Consider the following 12390-nt stretch of genomic DNA (forward strand, 5'->3'; position numbering starts at 1 on the left):
GGTAGAGTAGAGTCTTTCTTTCTCAATTGCATGAATTTCATTTTCGGTGGGAGAAATGAGATGTGAGCAATCTAAGGTAGATTCGTCACTTGTAATCACTAGAACTCCAAGAGGATTCTGAGTGTTGTTGGGCTTACCTCCTGGTGGAATTGGAAGTCGACCATCTTCAATCATATCCTGAAGCACGTGTTTCAATTTGTAGCATTTTTCTGTGTCATGCCCCTTGCCCCTATGGTATTCACAGTAGGAATTTTCATCCCAAAACTTGGACTTCCTTTCGGGTTCGGGAGTAGGTCCAATGGGTTGGAGTTTGCCTTGCTTCATTAGCCTTTTTAGAGCATTGGAGTACGTATCTCCAAGGTTTGTGAACTTCCTTGGTGGGCTAGTTTTCTTGGATGGCTCGAGAAGGTTAACTTCGTCGGTCTTGCTAGTAGAGCCGTATGAACGACTCGTGGACCCTTGGTATCCTCGACCTACCGTTTTGGACAAGAGTCCTTTGCGGATATCATCTTCAATTCGTGTCCCTAGCACGGTTAAGTCTTTGAAAGTCTTGATATTTTGATATCTCAAATGGTTGGCATATATGGGCTTGAGATTGTCCACGAACTTCTCCACAAGAGTGGCCTCATCCGGGCGTTCAACTAGTTGGGTACTAGTCTTCCTCCACCTACTTAGAAAGTCGGTGAATCCCTCTTTGTCATTTTGGGTAAGAACCTCTAGAGTGCGCATGTTGACTTGGATCTCGGCATTATCCGCGTATTGTTTCGAGAACTCGATGGCGGCGTCCTCCCAAGTAGCGACCTTTTTGTGATCTAAAGTGTAGAACCATTGCTTTGGGATGGTGTCAAGAGATGAAGGAAAGATCCTTAAGAACATCTCGGGTTTGATGCCTTTGATAGACATGTAGTCCTTGAAGGCGCGGATGTGGTTCAAAGGGTTCTCATGTCCTTTAAACTTAGGGATATCCGTCATGCTAAAGTTAGTGGGCAACTTGGAATTGACGGCTTCATACTTGCGATTGTTTTCCCTATAAATGTCATCCCCCTTAAGGTACATCAATTGCTCCTCTAGGTATTGGAGTCTTTTCTCAGCTGCGGTTGTTCCTAGGACAGGATTCTCATCTTTAGACTCGTCATCGGAGAATTGTAGCACTCCACCTTTAGGGGGAGGTAGCTTTCCCTCTACATCAAAGATACGGCCTTCGATAATCTCCAGGCGGTCATAGGTTTGTTCTTGGGTAATTTGCATTTGGGCTATCGCGGCTAGGATTCGATCATTACTTTCTTGAATTTGCTGGAGGTTCGTTTCATCACTTGACCCAGGCATCTTGGAAACTGGATAAGAGATCGGCGACGAATCAAAACACGATCGACCATTCCATCACACTTGCTAAAAGAGGAAAAGACTTGACTCGTGAAGTGGGTGTGTGCCACTTGTGTTGAGTGAGTTTTGAAGAAAGACAAGGTCTTTGAAAATGTGTGTCCTAGCCAACTGTAGTGTAGTTGTAGGAGTGGACTCGAGGTGAGGTTTGAAATGGGCTTGTGGCCCGAATTTTGACACGACAAATGGACAGAGTTTTGACCGGATTTTGTGCTAATTAAAGGCCCTATTTCGAAATTCTTGATTGAAAACGGGTTTTGATTTTTTTGAAAATTCGTCATGGTTTTGTTTAGAAATGGTGATCACATAAGGTTTACATATTTATACAAGCATTATAACGGGATGCTGAGTGCATTTAGAAGGGTTTTGGTTTAAAGGGTGGGTTGCCATACCGAACCATCAAACCCGAAGTCTGTGGAGAGGCTCGTGCCAAACAAGAGTAAGGCCGATTCCTAGTCCATTTCCTCAAGTAGTGAAGGCCCTTGATACAAACAAGAGTAAGCATCATGGTATGGATGACGTCAATCGCTATCCATCTTTAGGCCCAAATAAGAATTAGGACCGTTTAGACGGGACGATTGGTCGAATGGGTTGGGTTGGGCCTAGGAAGGCCAATTTAAACGGTCTAGGAAGACCGAGTTATGAAAACCGACAATTGTCTTGTACAAACTTATTCCCTAACCTTGTTCAAGTTTCACCCTTAGCTACACGTAAGTGTATATCCCCAGCGGAGTCGCCAAACTGTGGACAGCGGGCCGCCCACGGGGGCGCTTGGTGAATGGGCTCGAAAACAAGCGTTTGCATTTTGTATGGAGTCGCCACCAATTTTTATGGGAAATTGGAACCGTTCGAATACCTCGTGTCATGTCAAGACACAAAGTAGTGACATGAACACTAAGCAATCGTTACCCTTAGCATTTTATGTCTAGAATGGCTCTCGTGGATGCCAATGAACACGGGTGCTCACGGAGATCTGGAGTAAGGGGTGAGGGTACGTATTAGGAAGCTCTTTTGATCGAACACCTAATCCCGCCCGCCTCGATAGCGGCCTCTACTAATGATTAGGGAAGTTATTCGTACTCGATATATCGTCGGTTATATGCATGCAATGCAACATCCATTAGATTAATCCTAGCATGTGAAGATTTAGACTAAGTCGGTTGACACGTAATTAACACACAATTAATGTTGAAGTAGGATTTAATGTTCAATTACATGTGAAAACATACAAGCAATAAAGGAAATACAATAATTATAAATTACATTAATTACATTAGAATAGGCGATTTATGTCGAAAATACCTTTAAAACGGATAATTTGAGAAAAAGGAATAAAAGAATAAAACACGACAGATCAGAAGGTGATAATACAGATATTAGTTGATTAATACGAACTAATTAAACTAGGTCAAGCCAGAAAAGGGGTTCAGGGACAGAATTCACCCTGGAATAAAGCGCATCTGCGCCCTTTGGAAGAGGCGCGGCGATTCTTGCGTCTGTTCAAGGGTGAGTTCAGGCCGTGAAGCGGAATCGCAAAACCGTTAATGTTAATTGGTAAATTAATGGATTGATTACGATTTTAGACTCGGATGAAAGTGATTAATGAATTATTTTACATATGATTGAGGTCATAAAACAGTAAAACATGGTTAAGACAGATTAATCATGTGAAGGGTCGATGTTAATGAATGATTTATTAAACTAGCTAACTAAACGAATTAGACTAAACATGATGAATGACGACGGATTAATGAACAAACAGGTGAAAATATATCAACAATGAATCCCAGAAACCCAACATGAACGGATTGAATCTCTAAAACTCGAATTGAATTTAATGACGAAAACCCGCAAATATTGATTATTAGGGATTTGAGTCGGATTCATGACGATTTAAACATGTTAATGATGATGGTTAATATACATATGAATTATTAAACTATCATGTGAACGAATTAACAGACGAACAAAACAAAAGAAATAAAGTTGATACGAATTACAGAGGACGGAGGAAGAAGAAAAGAAGCAGGAACTGCGGCAGCCTCACAAAGAGCGCAAAGAGTGCCGCGCTCCTTCGAAGAGGCGCGTGTTTGCTGCGTCTTTTCTCGACGATCATCTCTTTCACCGGAAATCCGCAAAGAAAGGTTTTAAAGACGGTTTTAGAAATCGGTTTTAATGGTGTTTTCGACATAAACCTTACAATTGTTATGCAATAATTAAAATACAATAAATAAAAGAGAGATTAATACACCCTCAGACTTACATGTTGACGGAACGAGAAGAACTAAGAAGATCGATTAGTGATGCTCGACGCGAATGCAAGGAAAGAGTGCCCTCGTAAGAGGAAAACGATTTAACAAGTTGATTAATTAGATTGATTGAGTGTAGTGGTCAAATTGGTCGGTCATGCAACGGAGAGGTGGTACCGGAAGATCCGAGCTTACGTGGTCGGAAGTCCAAGCACGTAGGCGCCAATTAGTAAGAACAAAGTCTAGAATGCAAAGGGAGAAGAGAAGGGCGGACACTCGCGTGAGAAATATGAGGAACGAAAGCTCCTATTTATACTAATCACGTGAAGAAATAGGGTTTCGGAGACTCTTTGGAAGTGAATCTCGGAAAGATATAAAAAAGATACGTAAATCATGCAAAGAAGGGCTTGGGAAGAGGCGCAGCAGACCATCTGCGTCTCTTGGAAGAGGCGCAGACTCTTCTTGCGTCTATTCCCGGGAGGTTTCCTCGCTTAAGAAAGATTTCCGTGTTTAAGTTATGGTAGGACGGAAATAATTCGATTATCTTTAATATCTTATGTAAATATTACGGGATATTATTTGCCAAAAGATAAAATTTGAGAAATATGGAATAGAAATATCCGGAACATTCCAGAACATTCGACTCGGGATTTAACAAACTATCGAGAAAATGGAGACGGTTTTTGACCCGGACTCCGAATGTACTCTAATTACTGCCAAAACGACCGTATCGGCACGTAGATGACATTTAAGAGGTTGACATTAATATTTGAGCAATCACTTGACGATAATCTTACAAACTGTCGCAAATCGTTCCGCGAATCAAACATGCGGCCCAATCATCACCGGGTGGTTTGCGAGAGGTGCAGAAACGAGGTGTCTACACCACGCAAAGTAGAGGACCCAGTTCTACACCGCTGAACGCCTTCAACTAATTTATCAAACACATACCCACACCAATCCAAATGGTGGATACGTGAAACATCTTGCACCGCTTTAAGAATTGAAAAGTCAATTCCATAATTTGAAGGGGGAGCAAGGACAATGGACATAGCATAAAGCACAAACAGCCTCCGAAATTCATCTCCCCCATCATCCCCCATATCAGTAATTGCATTATAAACAGCAGGGATAGTAACATAATTTGTCCCTTCTACCTTAAACTTCTTCCGGAACTCAGCTTTCAACGTTTCTTGTGAAGACAATACACTATGTCCAGTGTAAACAACCTCAACCTTATCACCACCATTTGGCAATCCAAAAACATCATACACATCATCTTTTGACAGAAAAAATTTGACATCTCTTGCTTGAAAAATATGAGCAGTAGCATTAAAGTGTTTTACAAACAATGGTATAACACCGAATGGTAAACTGTTCACTTTAAAATCAAGCAAACCACCAAATCCGATCTCAATGACAGTCTTTCGCTGATTTGGACCAAGTTGTTTTACCAGATTAACCAAACCATTAGGACGACAACTCACTTTAATGTTTGCAGCACTGAAAATGGAAAATCAAGCAAAATATAAAAAGAGTAACACATCAAATAAACAAAAACTCATAACAAGGGGGCAGGACACATATACTTACATGTTCAATCTTGGAGTTCCAGGAACCTTACTGAGCTTCTTTTTTGGAAAATTTACTTTTGAGCGTTTCAAATCAGCTTTATTACCATCTTCAGGCTCCCTGCTATGTTTAGGACCCATTTGTTTTTATCACTGAACAACAGAATACAAAATTATCAGAATAAACACAAAAAATATGACAACAACTAATACAATAAACGAGTTTTAATAATACAATAATCAAAGATACTGAATACAATAACTGGACTTGACTAAAATGATAACTAAATAATACTACGTATAGAATAACTAAATAACTATATTACAATAATTATCACAATACATTACAATAACAACATCAATATATTACAATAACAAACTTTTCATATTAAAATAACTGGACTTGACTAAAAGCTGACTTTAAAACACTAACCAAAGATCAATATCTAAAATAATACTCATTACAATAACTGATTTTCTAAATTACAATAACTAGCACATATACATTACAATAACAACATCAATATATTACAATAACAATAATAATTCCAAACAAACACACATTATGTTCATTAGAATGTACAGGAATTCAAGACAAAAAGAAAAACCTCAAGAAAAGATACAAAAATGAAAAAATGAATTACGAAACCCTAAATTATGCGAAAACAATGAAAAAATTTAATTTAACAACAAACACAAAACAAATTAAACTATATACTAAATAAAATGAAGAATAAACACAACAAACAAAAGAAAATCAAGTAGAAAACAAGAAGAGGACAAATGCAAAATCAGCGGAAAAATTTAGAAGGACGAACAAATTGAGTTCATTGATTACCTGTTGAGAGAAACCGAAAATGGAGTAGAAGGACGAACAAATTGAGCACAATAACTGAAGTTCAATTGACGAGAAGCACGAACGAAAATGGAGAAAGCAGTTTGACGAGAAATGGAGAAACATAAACGATTTAACGAAAATATGAGAGAGAGAGAGAGAGAGAGAGAGAGAGAGAGAGAGAGAGAGAGAGAGAGAGAGAGAGAGAGAGAGAGAGAGAGAGAGAGAGAGAGAGAGAGAGAGATAGATAGATAGAGAGAAACAGCAGAAACTGACTGAGAAAAGTGGGAAAAAAAGAAGTTCAACTGTCAAAATTTGCTTTATATATGAGATGTAAAATTAAATCTCAGCCACATATCTTATGTTAGATGAATGGTCCAGATTTAGAGGGGTAACTCACCAAAAGTACCCTAACTCATTTGATCCTATTTCCTACCTGTAGAAATTTTCGAATAGATAGGATCGTAAGATTCTACAAACATGATAGAATCGTAGGATCTGGGATCGGTCAAGCATTTTTGGATCGTAAAATCGTAGAATCATAGGATCGAATCGGGATTCTGACAACAATGTCTACAACTATGGGTGAAGAATTTGGAAGATTCATTCACATATTCTCGTTCCTTATCACTTGATGAGTATTATACTACCTTTTCCCTTTAATTTGGATAATTCGTTTTAAGACTCAAACCCTTGAATTTGGGGGGTTTTTATGGGTTAATTAATGTTTTAATTAGTATTAGGAGTAATTAGTGGGTAATAATGAAGGGTTAATTAGTGGTATTAGTTGTTGTAGGATGTTTTGTGATAGTTGTTATGGAATTATGTAGGATGAGACGGTTTTATAACATGGATGCTTGGTGGTTTCGGATTTGCTTATGGAGTATTCTAAAAGGTAGGTTAATCCTACCCGGTTTCAAAAATGTGGTCATTACATATGTTGTGGTTAATGTTATAATTAGTGTCACATAATTAGAGTAATTGTGTTATAACATGGTTAGTGGATAATAGCATCATAAAGGAGATAAGTATGGTGGTTGGGTTGCATTATAACATGATATTGGTTAAGACAACTTGATGAGTCGGTAAATGGCATATTGTGTGGTATCTTGCATTATTGTATTTGTCATGTATATTGGATAATATGATGGTTGTGATTGTTGGGTTGTTGTTGAGGAGACAGAAGATGGTTGGGAGACCGTATTCCAACTGGGTCGCCTCTTGGAGCCTCCCACTCCAAGAGGGATGTGCACATTAATGACTTGAGTTTGGAGGGACTCGTGTGTTTGAGACACGACGTCTGGCAGGGGACCCGGTTGGCTTCCGGACCCGGTACGTCTGGGCGTGTCCCGGTACCTATTTGTGGTTGTCGGTATGTCTGGGCATATCCCGGTACTGTGATAGTGGTTGTGTGATAGCGTGTCATTTATATCATAGTTATATTCTCACACTTGTGTCGTGTCACATTTTATTTATTGAAACTGACGTTTGTGTGTCTGTTTAATTGTCACCTATTTTCGGGGTGGCCTGTGTCGATCCATATGTTATTTCCGATCATATAGGGAGCAGGTTGAGTACAGGTTTTGCTTGTTGACGTAATCGGGATTTGGGCCGTGCCTTGGACTCGGAGTCGAGTAGCATAGCACATATGACATAGACGGTTATGTAATTCCCTATACACTTTATTTTATATAAGATGTTTCTTGTTTGTATCTTCGAATTACCGCCTCGGGAAACCGAGATGGTAACATCTCTCAATTACCTTGGCTGGATAAGAAGGGGGTGTTACAAAGTGGTATTAGAGCGACGATTTTGGAACCCAAACCAATGAACCAAAATGAACCTAGGTGTGTCTAATAAAATGAACCCGACATGAGTACAATGGGAGATCGGTTTTGGATGAGTAGGCGCCCTCATATCAAAACTAGTGCCTATTGTCTCGGTTGGTCACTACGTGGGTGGTTATGTGTATGGGTGAACGCTATATGGAAAGTCGTACGGTTGCACGAATATCTGATTTGCGTTATGTTCTTGTATTATATAGTTATTTTCCATGATGTGCGAATGTGTATGGATGTTAAATGCCAGATTGATATGAGTAGCATGTTTAGAAATGGTTAATATGTATTGGTATACGAATAATGATATTACTCTTTAAATTTTACACCGTGTGTTAATTAAGTGCATGTTAGTGTATCTATAGTGTACGATTTGTGAAACATGTTGGTAGAGTAGTTACTAGTCTTACGGTAGTGTACTAAAGACAATAAGTAGGATGACATATGAACTAACTTGGGTGAGTCACCGATAGCCGGTGGACTCCCGAACCTTCTCTTTGTGTTGCAGGGACTTCATCATTCTAATTCGACTCGAAATTCTCAACCATAAGCAACCACCCTACCGAGTACGAGTCCACACTCGGCGAATACAGTGCACTTGACCGAGTGGACCCTGACACTCGACCGAGTGGAACATTTTCCAGAAGCTGAAAACATTCTGAAAAATAGGGCACTCGACCGAGTGAACTAGGCCACTCGACCGAGTGAAAATTTCACTCGGGCGAGTGAACTCGCCACTCGACCGAGTGGAGCTAGGCTTGGATTTACACGGGTGTAATTCCCTTTCTTTCATTTCTTATCTTCTTATATCTTACTTTCACCTTATTCATTCATTCAACACCAAAATTCCTACAAAAATCATTCCAAAACTCCATTGTTGTAATGTTTTACTTGGATTAAGCTTTCTACTCGAATTTTCCGTCTCAAATCTCTCCTAATTAACAATGTATGTAGACCATATTTCCTCTTGTTTTCTCCATCTTAATTAGTTATATCTACAGTAATGTGCTCAAGGTTTGTCAATTAATTTCATGTTTTTACTTAATTCATAGTAGTAAATAGCTTTCTATACCATTAATGTTGCTAGAAATCCAATTGTTATGTCAATTTTGCCACAAAAATGGTAGAACACTAAAATGGTGATTCTTGGGTATAAATTGGTTTTTGGTGCTTGTTGTTAGGTTTAATTGAACAACAAAGACTTAACCTTTGTTGTTATTGACGGATCTTGTTTAGTATGTGAAAATTTCGTCCTAAAACTCCGTCTTAAAATTTCGAATTCTAATTAAGTCATGCCCAAATTTTGATTTCTCATGAGTAAAACTTGATGTATTTGCCTTATAAGACTACCATCTTAGTTAGTAATGTGTATTTGGTCTCAAAACGAAACAAATTTCGTCTTAAAATTTGGGTGAAATTTTCGAAAACCTCCGAAGTAACCATGAAAAAATTTTAATTTGTGCCTCGAAAATGGTTTAAGTAAGTTGTTAAGCTATGAATTTAGTGGTTATTGTTGTGCCATGATGTAAACCAAGAAATTTTCGTCTTAAAAATGTGTCCAATTTCTCGAAAATTTGATATTAACCATGCCAAACTTTTTATTTTTATGCTCACTACATATTTGACTTACCCATGGTTATCTATTTTGATGCTTGAGGAAGCCCCACCTTGAAAATTTTTCCGTCTTAAAGGTTGACAAATTTCCCGAAAAGGTTGTGACAAGTATACATAAGCTTTGATTTTACGCTTGTGACGTACTTCATTTACTCCTTATTATCCTAATCTTTGATTATAATGCCTTGTGAAGTCGTGCATAAGAGATTTACCTGTCTTAAATTTTTCGAAAATGGGTGGTATACCTACCCGGATTTTGACTTTTACCAAGTTAGGTTCTTGTCCTAATCGATCCTTAATAATTTATTTGAACTTGGCATATAGTGACATGTGCCATCTTATATCGGCTTATTCTGTAACAGCCCCAAATTTTACCGACCAAAACGATAAACTAGAGATGGAAAATTCACGGCTGTCACTCCACACTTAGCTTAAAATGCCAAGTGCAAGGTAAATATAGAGTCAATCTTAAAAAAAAAAAAAACAAAATACATATCTCAAAACTTTATCAAATAATCAAAACGTTGCAGCGGAAGACTTAAATCTTACAAAATCTAAAACAATAAATATAATTCGAATCCAACGATATTATAAAATTATAAATAGATTTAGACAAAGTCTTTATTCAAAATCCTTCCACGCTCGTACTAATCCCTGGATCCCGTATGCACCCATGCAGCATCTCAAGCATCTCAATTGTACCTATCAACTGTACCCAAAACATAAATAGGTACAGGTTCCAGTGGGGGAACGACCCAAAACATAAGGACGTCAGCAAAAGCTGAATTTTGAGAAAATAAGAAGAAATGATAAATTCACAATAGAACAATATTACAAACTTTACAAGCCCCAAAAACAGTTCGAAAGAATTATATTCCAAAACCAACATTATTGTAAATCCAATACCAATTATTAAATCGTTAAAAGTCCATAACTTTCACCACCTGTGTGCCAAGGTCCTACCCTTGACACGGTCTAGAGGTATCACTTGTGCTTGGTCAGACTTATAAGAATGCGCATATCTCACATTTGGGCAGTCAGTAGGATGAGGCTGCCAAAGGAGAAAGTCTAACCCCCTAGCGAGTGGGGGCCGGTCAAACCCCACCCAAATGGAACTCGGGCCAAGAGTTCGGTTTTCGGGACGAAATCCCAGGGATGTCTCAGACGCACCTTAAAACCTGCTAGACCAACAGAACTCCCAAAGTCTGCTACATAACCACCAAGACGGCTTGCGCCCAATAATTTCCAACTGGTGACCCATGGTCACATAGAACAATATTTAAAAATTTAGAAAAGCTAATATAAATCCATCGTGGCCAAAAGTATATAAAAACTCTTTAAATGTTAAACCGAACATGCTCTTAATTTTAAAAAGGGTAAAAGTCCTTACCTTCCAAGACGACCAATCACAGCTAACTTAGTCCAAAAACTCCTTTTCTTCGAAATCACAAGCTACAAATATATAAGATACCTGATTACTACAATATGCGACATTATATAACTACTACAGACATTCTGTGTAACTTGTCTTAACTGGTCTGGGCACTCAGAATAATTCAGCTACTAACTCATTACTCAATATCAGAAGCGACCAAACCATAATACAAATAAATCCCAAATTTTGGAACAACTCTCCAAACCCTCTAGAGTAGTAGCCAGAAATCATATACAGTTCTAACCCCCAACAAATCCAAACCAACGAAATTCGCACAAACTATACTCAAAGCCTACTCACCAACCTCAGAGCTTAATAAAATATGGAGCCATTCATACTAACCAAGCACTGTCACCCATAATTATTACACCAACTTGAAAATCCTAATCACCATATAACTAACTCAGCATACTTGTTTGCACTTTTCATTCACCCATGATAAGGCGCCTACTTGCTGAACTCACGGTTTCAATCCTCCAAATTTTGACATGTGACTCTTATCAATACAAACCAATAATGACGGATCTGTAAGTGTTACTATTACTAACAAACCAGTACTTTATTATAACACACGATACATCATAGCTACAATTGAAATATCCACTTCAAGACAGCCCGACTCCCGTCTATGCAACTCCGTATAACACGACCCAAACATATGGGATTATAATATGTCGATGCGACGGATTACTAAAATAACTAAAAGACATTGACAATATGTGACCCATTAACAAACTCACTTGTACCATAAAAGACCGCCCTATCTCAACTCACACCAATAAGCTCACAACCTCCACTGAATATTTGTCGTAACGAAACCTCAACACAGCATTCAACCTGCTATGATTAAGCACTGTCACGATTCACTAGTACCACAAATATGACTCTAGAATAGGCCCTAAGACGTCTTAAACCACTTGCTACCAAAGCGTGACCGCGATATAAAACAATCCCGACTCAAAACGGACTATTAATCAATAAATTCTATATATAAATTGAAGAAGAACATGGCTAAAGGATGGGAAATACCTTTGATAAGGAAAGTGATGACGGAATGCTTGTGCTGGCGGCAGCGTGCAAGTCTATGTTAATCTCTCCCTTTGTCGTTTCCTCTATTCCCTTTTTCTGTGTTTTTAACGGTGAAAGCTGGTGATGGGGAAAAGGACTTCTAATAGGGTTTACCCCCAATTTACTAGATTTATTGTTATTATTATTGTTAAGCTGCCCATTGAGCCAAAGTCCGAAACAAATCAAAGTCGGGTTTATAGATAGCGTCCCACTTTCAAAATAAATCCCAAATCGACTTATTTTACTAATTGCTCGTAACATTTTGTTTCCACACAAAAATATAATAATAACCGATACTCTTTCTTTTGAGGTTTCCGACTCCGAGCCCCACAATGAATAAAGTAGGAAAAATAACCCTTTATAATAACTCGGAAATAGAAGGGGTGTTACATATTCCGCA

At 38.4% G+C, this 12390-nt stretch overlaps 1 long non-coding RNA gene across 1 annotated transcript; it reads right to left on the reverse strand.

The window, feature by feature from the left end:
- Positions 1-10000: 10000 nt before the first annotated feature.
- LOC141621564 (uncharacterized) lies at positions 10001-12145 on the reverse strand. Its single transcript, XR_012532451.1, has 3 exons — positions 11952-12145; positions 10878-10939; positions 10001-10196 (listed from the first exon to the last, which is right to left on the reverse strand). It is a non-coding gene; the product is annotated as an uncharacterized LOC141621564 (long non-coding RNA).
- Between the last annotated feature and the right edge of the window lie 245 nt (positions 12146-12390).

The sequence above is a fragment of the Silene latifolia genome, chromosome X (genome assembly GCF_048544455.1).
Source record: "Silene latifolia isolate original U9 population chromosome X, ASM4854445v1, whole genome shotgun sequence".
Lineage (NCBI taxonomy): Eukaryota > Viridiplantae > Streptophyta > Magnoliopsida > Caryophyllales > Caryophyllaceae > Silene > Silene latifolia.